We start from the raw sequence: 11,792 nt of genomic DNA on the forward strand, positions 1-11,792 counted from the left end.
AATCAGTGCTTTAGGAGGAGGTAAAGTTTCACTGCACAGGCTTTGGGTCCAGACTCACCTGGGTGTTAATCCTGGTTCAGCTACCTACTGGTGTGTGGCCTTTGGGTCCAACTTCTCCATGCCTTGGTTTTGTTATCAAGTCAGGTTTGTTTTTGCCCATCACCCAGAAAGTCAAGCTCCGAAACAGCAAGTTGTAGCAGAGAGAAGGTTTTAATCACAAGGCAGCCAAGTTTGGAAGTGAGAGAATGAGTCTCAAATCCACCTCCTCAAAAATGGGAACTCAGGGATATTTATGGGGTAGGGGGCAACGTGGTCTGAAGTGTGGAGATAGACGAGTGGAGGTGAGGAAAGCTGAGGTAACTGCTGATCTGTGCAAGCATAGTCAAAATTCATCCCTCCTCATAGGACGCATGTTCACAAACGATGGCATTAGCATGATCTGAGGGTGGAGTTTTTAGCCTCTTAACGTCAAAAGGTCACTTATGGGCACCTGCACAGGTCCAGTTGATGGATTAGTGGTCTCGACCAGGCTAAGTTGGACAAGGGGGTCCTAATTCCTGAAAAACAGCTCAAACATCCATTACCATGGTGACCCAAGTGCCTGGGAGGTGTTATCTATAGGAACCCTATAGATGTTATCTATAAGGCACTCAGATGGCTTATTGCCCAAGCAGCACAGTTAATAGCGGGTGGGTGAACAAGTAAAAGCTATAGCTAGTATTTGAAAAAAAGTTTAGTTACTAGTTCCCTAATCATCAATGTCTAACTGTTTACCAGTTTCAGTTTCCTCATCCACAAAGTAGGAGTAATTTTGTACCTATCAGAGGGTTGCCACGAGGATTAAATGAGATGAAATATGTCAGGTGATTAGCACCATGCTTGGCACAGGTGAGTTTTCCATAATTTACTATCATCATCATCATCATCATCATCATCATCATCATCATTTACTATTGCATCAGCTATCTTCAGCTTTTTCCCCACCTTTATGTCAGATTTTATACCATTTTCCTAGATTTTACCTAGATTTTGGTGACTACTTATACCTTGTTTGCAACAAGAAAATAATGGATTTTGGGGCATGTTTCTTTACCCCCCAAATGGATCCTTTACACTGCTTTTACCAGAATGAAGGCAGGTATAGAGACATTTTAATCTCTCTCTGAAGTTTTTATTTTCAGTGGGAGGATAGAGCTTTCTTGACACATTTTACTACAACTACACATGTGAATACACCTTGTCACAAAAGCATAAGAGGTTTCAGAAGGCTAAACATTTACTTTAAGACATGTTTGTAGCTGTCTCTGTTTTGGCCCTGTTCCTTTCCACCCAACTGGCCCACAGATGTCAATGTCCAGTGTTAAAGCTGTGGGTTCTACGTCGTAAGTCAAAGTTGAGTATGTCTATGCCAACAGGAGCTTTTCATTCAGTCCCAGGGTGGCAAGTGGCTGGGGCGCACTTTGTTTTTGCTGCTTTCCCTCTGAGCATTCTGCTACTTTGCCATCCACTGGCTACACATTGCTGATGCTGGAAGTGCAGTGGCTCCATATACAGCTGTAGGTGTCACTCTGGTGGCATATGCCTATGGATTCAGCCAGCTTGGGTTGTACATGTGGGGGAACTAGCTTTGCCTGAGACGGAAAGAAGGATCATGTCATGGAAACCACACAGAAACTTGAGTCATAAGGCTGCAGCCACAACGACCAAACCCCTACTAATGAGCGCTCAGAAAATGATTTCCACCCTTACAACAACCTGTCATCAGCAGCAGCAGCAGCAGCATCACCATTGTCACCCACATTCCCACTTAGAGATGAAGAAACTGTAGCTCAGAGAGGTTGAGATACTCCTCTACAGAAGTGGCAGGGCTGTGATTCAAGCCCAGATGTGCCTGAAAACAAAGCCTTGACCTAGGACATGCTGTTTGTCTTCTTGTTCCGCTAGTCCGGGAGATTCTCAGAGGCTGGGGCGTGGCTTATCTTGTGCATCTCTGTCTCCACCTAGCGTTGAACAAATGAATGAATGGGCCAACTTCTCTGAGCCTCAGGTTCTCTGTCTGTCAAATAGACTAACAATTTCAGGGGGGTTATGGGAATCAGATAAGACAGTGGCTCTCAGTACGGAACGAGACAGCCCTACATGAGGCAGGGAAGTCCCTCCATCTTCAGCCCTCCTTTCTCCTGTCTCCATCCTTTTCAGAATAGCATTGGACAGAGATATGGGCTCCCTCAGGTGGTCAGTTTGGATGGCTCAGGGATAAGCCCCCTGACTTCCCACAATAAAACAGACTTTGGATTTTCCCCCAAAGCTCTGGGGGTCTGTAGCTTTGTATCTCTGGCTCAATCTCTTTTCTCCTAAAAATTTTTAACATAATTCAGATCCCATAACTCTGCAGTGATTCACCTTTTTACCCAGAATAACACCTTTATTTTTGGCCCTGGCCGTGAGGCCCTGTGGTTTGACTGTAGCCTGCCTCTCACCTCATTCCCCAACACTTCTTGCTAATCTCCTTAGCTGCACTGGCTTTCTTTTGGTTTCTCGGATATGCCTAGCTTGCTCCCACCTCACCTCTGTACATTCTTTTTTTTTAAAGATTGGCACCTGAGCTAACATCTGTTGCAATCTTCTTTTTTTTTTTTTTTGGTTTCTTCTTCTCCCCAAAGCCCCCCAGTACATAGTTGCGTATTCTACTTGTGAGTGCCTCTGGCTGTGCTATGTGACACACCACCTCATCATGGCCTAATGAGCAGTGCCATGTCCACGCCCAGGATCTGAACCATCGAAACCCTGGGCCTCTGAAGCGAAAGGCACGGACTTAGCCACTCAGCCACAGGGCTGGCTCCTCACCTTTGTACATTCTGTTTCCATTGCCTGGACCCCTTTCCTCCACATTTTGCTTCACTCACTCATCCTGCAGGTCTTGGCTCAAATATCTCCTCTGAGAGGCCTTCCCTGGCATCTCATCTAAATCAGGCTGCCCCTGCCTTACTCTCTCTCCCAGTATCCCCCCGCAGGTCTCCTTCTTGACCCTCACTGGCATTTGTAGTCGTGTGTCTTTTCGTTCACTAAGTTGTTGAATGTCTTCTCCCTCTCAAGCTTCACAAGAGCAGAAGCATTCTCGCTTTGTTCTGCTCACATGGCACAGAGCAGGTGCTTGAAACGTATTTATTGAATGAGTGAGAACATTTTTTTCTCTAATGATAAAAGTCAACCATATTCACCATAAAAAGTTTAGAAAAAATATTAAGAAAATAAAAATCATCTATAGCCCTACCACTAAAGCCTGCTGACAACCACAGCCAGTATTTTGAGTTAATTTATTTTACGTACATTCAAATCTGGGCTCATATTCTAAACAATTTTGTATCCTGACCTTGCTGAGCATTTTCTTTTGATAGCAAATGCTCTTTAAAAGTGTTTTAATGCATTTAAAAGCATTGAAAGTGATTTTAATGGCTCTGCAACATTTCTTATTAAGAATTTGTCACAAAATAAATCCTCTCTTGGGCTTCTGGGTTGTTCCCAAATTTTCGCCATGAAACCAATGCTGCGGCAACCAGTCTTGCCCTTAAATTTCTCTCCAAGTCTCCGAGTGTTTCTTTAGGAAGTCCCCAAAGGTGGGAATTTATCACATGCAGTTCAAAAAATAGTAATATTTTCAGGATCATTCTGAGCCTCCATCCTGCCCAGGGTGGGGATTTTATCACCAGCTGCAGTTTCTCCTCAAGTGCCTTTTCCTGGGACCAGACCTCACTTGCTGTGGGCTTTGGCAGGTGCCCAGGTGTGAGGGGGCATCTGCCTGCTTTCTCATCTCCCCACCCCTGGCAACCACGGAGCTGTAAACATCTCTGACTGCCAAGCCCTCTGGGGCCCGGCCTGTCTCTGCTCACTGCCCTGCCCCACCTGAGCCTCATGGGACTGGGGTGTTGCTGGGCAGGGGGCTCCTGGCTCTCTGCCTCGATGGCATTGCTCTTGGGCACAGAAAAATCACGCTGCTGCTTGCCACACCTTTAGGGGTCAGGGGAGGTCTGAGGGCGGCTGTCTCACAATCATCCACCAGGACCTGGGTCCCCTCTTGGGGGTCTGGCTGCTCCCTTGGCCCCTTTCCTCTGCATTCAGGTCCTCCCAAATATCTCTGGGGTCCTGAGCTCCCCCTTTCTTAGAGACCCCAAAACTGATCTTTCCTGCTTCCTTCCTCTTCCTGCCTCTTGACCAGGGAAACTTTCGTAGGTGTGCAGGGTCCCCGCGTCCTCCCTGCTCCCCGTCCTCTCGGGCTTTTGAAGCTCAAGCCCTTTCTGCACTTTCTGAGGCGTCTCCTTCCCTGGGACACTCAATACCGCATTCAGAATTCCTCTCTGAGGGGCCGGGGGAGAACAGGGACTCTCGGGGAGAAAACTCTCCCTTTAGACACTCCCAGACGGCCCCGCCACCCCCAGAACCCCCCAGCATACTCAGAACCAGACTCCCTCTCCAGCAAGAATCATCTTTATCGCCGCTGAGATTTTCCACTGTGGCTGCAGCCATTCCTGGACCCCGAGGGTCTGGAGCGCTTGGGGCTGAGGGGAGGGGCTGGCCCGCGGTGAGAAGCAGCTATTCCTCCGGGACGGTCAGCAGCATGTAATCCTGTGGATAGAAGCGGATGCACCCCATCCATCCGCGCTCACCAAACCGGCTCTCCCTGAGCTGCCTGGCCACACCTGAGAGGGTCCGTGTGTCCTGAGGACACACCTTCCCCGTGGCAAGAAGGAAGGGTGGGGGACCCACTGGACAAGGGAATAGAATGGAGGGAGAGGGGGGCCTCGGGAATGTTTGTGAGGAAGGAACAGACCAGTCTTTAGGGCCCTCCCCCAAAGCCTGTGTATCAAGGGGCTGCTAATGTTTCTGCCGCATTGGGGTTCCTCCTGCTGGGGTTGCTCCCACCCACGATGCCCCAACCTCTGCCAGACCCAGCTACACCCCTGGAATCCATCTGCTCCTGCACCTGTTTTCCCCACCAAAATGGGACCTCCTGGAGGGTTAGGGACTGGGTCTAACTCATCTCTGTCTCAGCATCACCCAGCACAGGGCCAGGCACAGAGCAGCCAGTGACATATACTGACTGAATGAATGAGTGATAGTGAGTGAGTGATCAGGGCAGGCATGTAAGGATGTGCAGACTGTGCACTGCCCAACTCTAGGTGGTGTCATTCATGTAAACTACAGTATAGTGGTGCACCTGGAGTGGTGTAAGATGTAACCGGCACAGCAGTCAGGCACCTAGAAGTGAGTCAGCGAGTGAGCCGGCGAGCCCACCCACCCTCCCTCCCCTTGCCACTGTAGGTCTAGTTATGAGACACTGGGGGGGCTGGGCCCTGACTTTGCTCTTTTTGGCATTCAGAGCTATGGGGGCCCCTGCCCTCTCGGGCCCACCTCTCCAGGGTCTGTGGCATCATTTCTGGAGCAGCCCCAGCCCCTGTACCACCCACAGTGGCTCTCCCAGCCCTGACCTGCTGGGGTCACCCTGGGCTGAATCTAGGGGAGGCCTGAGGGTGGGGGTGGGGGAGGAGCACAGGCCAGACCTTCTGCACAGAAACTCCCGGTTCCCGGAAGCAGATGTCTAGTGTCTCCTGAATGTCAGGACTGGGAACTGGGAACTGGGAGTCCTGGGTCCAGGGCTGGGCGTAGGCTGAGGGTCCTGAAGTTCACACTTTGTGTCCGGGGTGGCGGGTCACATTCTGTCAAATGCTGGCGTGGGGCTGGTGGAACCAGCGTTCCTAACAGTCCCTTGTGTTGGTGAGGGGAACCCCCACTTCCAGCTCGGGGGGAGAACTGTCTTTACGTCCATTTTACAGACAGAGACAACAGGCTGAGAGAGGGGCAGTGGCTTGCCCGAGGTCACCCAGCCAGGAGCTTCTGTGTGATGCTCTCTCCCCGCCTCGCCCCTGAAGTCCCTTCTGAGCTGCTGCTTAGGAGTGGGGCTCTTTTGAAGGCAGGGCACGAAGAAATGAAGGGCCTCTCTCAGCTCCGCCCCTTCCCACCGACTCCCCCCCCGTCAGCCTCTTCTCAGGTCCACCCCACAGAGGGGAGGGAGAGCGCCGAGGAGGCAGGGCGGCCCCAGGGGCAAATGCAGAGCTGGCAGATTCCCCTGGAAGCCCCTCTGCGAGTCTTCTCTGCTCTCTGGTCTCTGCTGCATCTTTCCTCCCTGGCTTTACCCAGCCTAGGGCTGGCCCTGGTTCCCACCCTCTGGCGGTTCACAGACAGCAGGCGCCGGAGGCAACAGCCCTGTTCTGGGGATCGGGACACCAGATTCTAGAGTGGGGGGTGGAAGTCAGATGAACCCCAGTTGGAATCCTGTCTCGCCTGCCCTGGGCAAGTTTCTCTGCCTCTCTGAGCCTTAGTTCTCTCTTGCGTAAAATGGGAGAAATAATAGCATCCACTTCATGGGGCTAATTGTGAAGATCACCTGTGTAAGGCACCCACGCTCTGGGCGAGCCTTGGCTGTGGCGCCCTGAGGGATTCATGGAGGCCCTTGGAGCCTCAGTTTTCTCATTGTAAAGGGGCATCACGTCCAGGATGGCTGTGAGATAGGGGTGGTAAAGGGCTTGCCACGTGGAGGGCCTCCTCTGCCCGAGCCTCAGCCTCTGCCCTGCAGGGTGGGGACAAGGCACCTTGGGCCCCAAGGCCCTCCCAGCTCTGCCCTCCCACGTGTGTCTCAGGAAGCTCCTTTCTCAGCGCTTACCTCGGAGGGCTCCATTCGGGCCTGGTCGAAGGAGATGCCCTTGATGCTGGGCAGCGGGAGGCCTTGCTCTCTGAGCAGCTCTGCGAGAGGGGCAGGTCGGGGAGCTCAGTGCCCTGGTGGGCGGAGGCGTCTGTGGTGCAGGGCAGGGGCAGCGAGGGCCAGGCCAGCTGAGCCCCGGCTGCTTCACTGCCCAGATCAGGGAAGGGACCGGGGGTGCCCCCTCCCGCCTCCCCTTCCTGGGGGGGCGCTATCTCCATCCCGCATTGGGCAGCCCCACTCCAGACAGCCGGGTCTCTGAACAGCTGCTCTGCCCATTTACTAAGAACGTATCTGAAGGGAATTTCAGTAACCATGGACACATTCTCATGGAGATGCTCTTCCTGGCAGCATTTTAAGGAATGTTCGATTTGTTGAAGGCTTCTTAGGAATCTATTAATGAATTTTATTCTTCTTGTTGAATTGAGGGAAATGACTGAAAACGCTATGCGTTCCTCAAAATACTAAAATGGTGGCAGAAACAGAAAATGTCTCAGCAAAGGATTAGAAAGAAGTCAGCATAAACTGAAAATTACCCTTAAAACACTAGAAATTTGGTTATATTCATTAGAAAATATCCATTAAATATATCAAAGAAAAAATATTCATGAACATACTCATTTATCAAATATATGAAAAATAGTACTTCAAGTAAGTTTTTGGTAAATTGGTAAATGTACTAAACTTGGAAAATTGGTAATTTTGCAAATTAGGTTTCAAAGAGTTAACCGTTTGACCAGTTGATTTTTGGCAAACTGAGTTTCTGAGATTCGACCTTGAGGCCTGGCCTGGGCCCTCCTGCTCCCTCCTCCGCACTGGCCGGCCCTCTCCCCACGCCCGTCATAGCTCTGGGCTCAGGGGGAGGTCTGCCACCCCTGCTGGTCTGATGCGTTGTCCCCCCCAGTGAGGTGGGGGCGGACGGAGAAGAGGGACAGGTGTCTCTGGTCCTGTCTGTCCTCTGATCTTCAGAGGCCTCCTCACCAGCCTGCCAGCTCCCAGCCTCGGCACCCCCTCGTCTCACTCCTCTCTCTGTGTTGAACCCAGATGACCCTGCGTGTGGCACAGGCTTTCGTCAGTCTCTCCCCTGCCAATTCTCTCACCCTCAGGCCGCTTCTTGCAGGCAGTCCTCCCGCATTTCCTCAGTGGCTTCGGCCCTGCTCTTTTTCTCCTTGTGGGGGAGCTTTGGACAGGACTCTAGTGTGAACAGCACCCCTGGTGCTGTGCATCCCACTGGCCTGTGTTCACACCCTGCAGGACCATATAGGCTTCCCGGGTCAGGCCTAGCCCCTGGGTCATCTCTTGACCCTCGCCATGGCTCTCTGTGGTCCAGGATCTAAGATGCACTTGTTGTGTGAGCTGCCCATGGGAGGCACTGGCATGGGTGGGGCCCTTTCTCCCTGGTTCTTTGCCCCCTGCCAGGTCACTTTGCATCCTTGCCCACCTGGCCTCTCAATCTGGCTGCCTTGCTGGACCTTCCATCACCACTGTCCCCCACTGCCAACTGGTCCCCCTTCTCGAACACAAATCTGCTCACTTCGTGCCCAGAACCTTCCCTGGTTTCCATGAGCCAAACCCTTCAGCCTGGCCAGCATTTGAATCCCAGCCTGCCCTTCTGGCCTCACTCTGCAGTCCTAACACGAGTCCTCGAGTTGGAGAACAGAGAAAAGCCCCTTTTGAGGAACCAAGAAGCCAGAGTTCTGGACTCAGCTCTGCCAGAGACTTGCTGTGTGACCCTGGGTAAGTCACTTAACTTCTCTGGGCCCATCGGAAAGACAAGGAGGCCGAGCCAGATGATTTCTCAGAGGTGAGTAAGGTCTGAGCTGTTTATCCTACATGCACTTCCTGAGTGTCTGCTGGGTGAAGGGAACATGAGGGAAAACAAAGACAGGGGTCCCTCCCCTCAGGCAGCTTACCTTCTGGTTGGGGACACAGGTGCTGACCCAATAATCACGTGGGTGGGTGGGTGGTTGTCACTCAGCCCACCTCAGTGGAGGTGTAAGGTCAGGAGGCGGTGAGTTCTGGGGGAGAGGAGCCTGTCCAGGCTCCTCACTCCCGTGGAGCTCACGTCGACGCCCCTCCAGCTTTCTGGGACCACCTCCCCAAACCCCTGCACCCCCTTGTCTCAGGTCTGCTTCTGAGGGAGCCCAACTAGGGCGGTGGTGTCAGGAAAAGTTTGATTTGTCGCTGATGTCTAAAGATGGAGGCGGGGCCTCAAAACGTTCAGCGTCCTGCATCCCTCACAGAGGAAACATAGCTGCCCCGCTGGCGACATCGACTGAGCTGAGTGTGGCACCCACTGCAGGTGGGCGCGCTGGCCAGGCCTCCCCGGGCCGCTTCCTTTGGGCTGTGCCCTGCCCGGTCCTGCAAGCCTGGAGTTGCAGCGGTGTCTCCACCACTCCAGGGGCCCTTCCTGTCCTCACTTTCCACGCTGCTCCCCGCCTCCCCCCAGAAGCCCTGCGTGCCCACTGGCCCTGCCTCCGAGCTCCCATCACCACTAGCTCCCTGGGCGAAGGACAGGAGGGCCCCCGTGGCCCCTTCCCCACCCCCTCACACCTCAGACTTCAGCCTCCACCCTGCCTCCTCCGGCCTTGACCGTGGGCCATCCCTAACCAACCCCGGGGGACAAGGCAGAAGCCAGCCGTCTGTGCAAAGCCCCGGACATGGACGATGCTGCTCCAAGCTGCACGGAAAGTGGCATGAGGAGAAACAGCTCACCGTTGTGATGGGGCAGAAACGTCCTCTTCAGAAGCTCTAAGACCAAGGCCTCCAGACGTTCTTCCTACAACAATGAAAGAGGAACAGGAAGGTCGCCCCAGCTGGGTTGGCAGATTCTGACCACGGGAATGGGGGGCTCCAGTGTATAGGTACCGACAGGAAGTCAGGAGTGTCCTGGGGACTCCACTTTTAAAGGGCAGTGGAGCTGGATGACTAGTTAGTGAGGGGCCTGGGGAAAGTTGAGGGGCCTGAGAAAGAGCCACCCTCACCCCGGGTCTCTGACTATCTTCATGTCTCTTCAGGGCAGCCCAGAGGGGAAATAGGTGGGCACGAGGAACCTGGGGCCAGAGCCTCACAGGACCAACTTTGGGTCAGTCCAGGGAGGAGCTTCCAATGCTGAGAGTTGCCTGCTAATGGGGCAGGAATCTTCTCATTGCCATAGCAAGCCTCCTGTCACTGAGGGTGTTCAAGAGGTCTTGATCGGGGCTGCTCCAACCCATTTGGACAGACTGGAGAAGGACTCCCTTTCTTCAGGACACTGTTGTCCCATCTGTTTGCAGACTGTCATAAACACGTTCACATCTGTATTGTCTGTGATGTGGGTGGCTTGTACAGTGCACAATCTGTCCAACCATACGCTATAGCCCTGGTCTGGATGATGGCCCTCTGATGATGTCACAGAAGGGATCCCTGACCAGCAAAGATGATCTTTAGGACCTCCCGACCCTAGGTGTCTGTGCCAGTAAGGCTGGAGCGAAGCCTGAGGTAACAAGGATGGTAATTTTGAAGTGTTTCCTGGTACATGTTCTCAACTGACCCTTTTGTTCTGTGGTTTTTCCATCTTGCAGCCTTCCCCCATTAGGGCTAAGGCACGAGGCTCACAGTCCTGTGGATGTGGAGGATTGTGGGATGTCCCAGGGTGGGGACAAAGGGCAGTTCCTTTATGGGGCTCCCTCAGTCAAGCAGGCACAGTGAAAGCTCTTCTGGGGTAGGAGTGAGATCAGCCCCTGGGGAAGAGACCTCGTGCTGGTCCGGTGACTCGTTCACAGGGAGCAGGGAGGGCCAGACCAGTCACACCGCAGCAGAGTCCCCGCACCACCACACGCGGCGCAGGGGCCACAGGTGGCTCAGGACACCATGCTGGGAAGCTGAGGGGGGAGGAAACCCAGAGTGGGGACGCAGGGCCCTGCAGGGGGTGTACACTGGGCGCTCTCCCGGAAGAGGCCGACGAGGCCCTTTCCAGCCTGCAGAGGGGGAGGCGCCTTCCAAAGCCTGGCATCCTCCTGGACGTCTCTCACTGCTCTGCATGTCTAGGAGATCCTGCCAGCTCCACTTCCAGAAGACATCCAATCCCCACGGCCGCTCCCCCCTTGGCCGCCTGCCACCACCTGTCAAGCCTCATGACCCTCTGCATCACTCTGCCAGCTGCCCAGTGGCTCCCTGCCCCCAATACCGCGCCTCTGGTCCTCTGCTCCTCTGCTCAGAACCCGTCATCACTTCTGTCTCACTCGGAAAAGCCAGCCCCCTGTAGGAGGCTCTGCCTCGGCCCCTCTGCCCCAGCCCCCGGCCCTGAACCTCCTGCGCTCCCCTGCCTTGGGGCCCTGGGTCCCCTCTTCCCCACACCCCACAGCTCCCTCCCGCCCCCTCCAGTCTTTGCTCAATTGCCCTGTTTCTCTGAGGCCTTCCTTGACCTTCCTTTATTAATATTTCCCCCTCCCACCCTCCCCATCCCCCAGCCCCTCCTCTGCTTTTTCCGTAGCCTTATCCCCTGCCTGCTTACTGTGTGATTTACCTTTCTGTGCTTATGTTTATTATCTGGCCTCACCAAGCTAGACCGTGGGTTCCCTAATGGCAGAGACCTTTGTTTTGTTCACTGACACATCCCAGTACCTAAGACGAGGCTAAGCGTACAAAAGAATGACATGGATGTGTTTAAGTGCTGGGGGCTCCCGCTACCCCCCACGGGGGGCACAGGGCTCCAGGGCAGGATGAGATCCATGATAGAAAGCGAGGGAGTCTTTCAACCCCTACAGCAATGACCCAGGGCCTGCTGGGGGTCCTTCAGGACCAGGGGGCGAGGCTAACGAAACAGACTCACCTGACCTGCAAGGCCAGCAGGGTGGGGACCCAGGGTGACCGTGCTGCTGCCAGAGAAAAGAGGTCACCCTTTCAGGTCGTGGCCACTGCTTGGGGGGTGCAGTGCTCAGGGGCTGCCAGTCTTCCCTCCCTCCTTCCCTCCCTCCTTCCCTCTCCCCCCTCCTTCCTGTAACCACTCCGTGCAGCTGACAGCAGGCATGGAAACCTGCGCCCCTGAACCACACTC

At 53.9% G+C, this 11,792-nt stretch overlaps 1 long non-coding RNA gene across 1 annotated transcript; it reads right to left on the reverse strand.

Annotated features, from left to right (window-relative positions):
• Positions 1–4,470: 4,470 nt before the first annotated feature.
• Positions 4,471–9,506, reverse strand: LOC123277181 (uncharacterized). The gene is made up of 3 exons (XR_006513933.2): positions 9,470–9,506; positions 6,719–6,798; positions 4,471–4,623 (listed from the first exon to the last, which is right to left on the reverse strand). It is a non-coding gene; the product is annotated as an uncharacterized lncRNA (long non-coding RNA).
• Between the last annotated feature and the right edge of the window lie 2,286 nt (positions 9,507–11,792).

The sequence above is a fragment of the Equus asinus genome, chromosome 15 (assembly GCF_041296235.1).
Source record: "Equus asinus isolate D_3611 breed Donkey chromosome 15, EquAss-T2T_v2, whole genome shotgun sequence".
In the NCBI taxonomy this organism is placed as follows: Eukaryota; Metazoa; Chordata; class Mammalia; order Perissodactyla; family Equidae; genus Equus; species Equus asinus.